The sequence below is a fragment of the Mus pahari genome, chromosome 3 (genome assembly GCF_900095145.1).
Source record: "Mus pahari chromosome 3, PAHARI_EIJ_v1.1, whole genome shotgun sequence".
In the NCBI taxonomy this organism is placed as follows: Eukaryota; Metazoa; Chordata; class Mammalia; order Rodentia; family Muridae; genus Mus; species Mus pahari.
Genome location: NC_034592.1, coordinates 89273904 through 89275092, shown reverse-complemented (window position 1 = coordinate 89275092; position 1189 = coordinate 89273904). Strand labels below are relative to the sequence as shown.

General features: G+C 40.9%; 1 protein-coding gene across 7 annotated transcripts in view; it reads right to left on the bottom strand.

Annotated features, from left to right (window-relative positions):
• The window catches only part of Wt1 (WT1 transcription factor), a 58060-nt gene that overhangs the window by 10121 nt on the left and 46750 nt on the right, over nucleotides 1-1189 (bottom strand). The gene's annotated exons all lie outside the window — the stretch shown is intronic.

Sequence of the window (1189 nt, the reverse complement as noted above, 5' to 3'; positions counted from 1 at the left end):
TGTGTGTGTGTGTGTGTGTGTGTGTGTGTGTGTGTGTTCACTGCATATGCATACGTGTGAATGTTCGTGTGAAGCCCTAACTAGACTTCTAGTGCCTTCCTTGGTTTTTCTTCCCTCTATTTTTAGTAACTGAGTCTCTCCCTGAACCTAGATCTCACCAATTTAGCTATGCTGGCTGCCCAGAAACTTCTAGAGATTCCCCCTGTCTCCATTTCTCCGGTGCTGGGATTACAAACACACCTGGATTTTTTTTTTTTTTTTTTAGATAGGTTCTGGGAGCTTGTACTGAGGTCTTCAGGTTTGCATGGTAAGTACTTTACTGACTGAGTCATCCCCCTGCCCCCAAATAACCTGGGAGCTCTCAGGTTGCTCTTTCTGAAGCCTCACATCCCTCCAGCCTTACTTGTGGTTCCAAGATACCCCCAAGCAATGCATTAGAAGTTGAGTCAGCCTGACATGAAGGACAAGCGCTCATTGATGGCCACTTAACTTTTTGGGGCATTCTGCCCTGAAAACACTCTCTCCTCCAGGTGCAGTCCTGGAATCTTTTCTGAAGTGATTTTATTTCCAATCCAGCCAGCACAAAAATTCTGGCCCACATTTGCAATATATGAGAATTATATCGAGAGTCTCTGTGGGGATGGTGAATGTGCACACGCATCTCTGTGAAAGGAAGCAGCTACTTCAAAAATACCCATAAACCCCACCAAAATATAACTAAAAAGTGGCCATATTATCCAGAAATCCTAGGTGTATCCCTAAGAGAAATATAAGCAGATGTCCAAGGAAAAAACACTTGTATATGTCATTCGCTGGCATTCTTTATTCTCACAAGCCAGAAATGAGAATCAACTCACCAATTGATACCAATTTATCAACTGATAAAGGACTAAATAATGAAGTTTATCTACAATGTGGAGTATTATATGGCAAAAAAAGTGAAGTATTGATATCCTATAGTGAGTTTAAGAACTAAGGCACAAAATACCATATACTGCAGAGTTCCATTTATACAGAATGTCCAGAGTAAGTAACTTGGTGGTTGGTAGACTGGGACAAAGCAAGTTGAGGAAACCATGGGAGTAATTACTGAAAACGTCCTAACTATGTCGGAATGGTTACACAGTCTGTAGCTTTATCAGAAACTGTTGCCCTGTGCACTCTATATCGTTTTTTTTTTTTTTTTTTT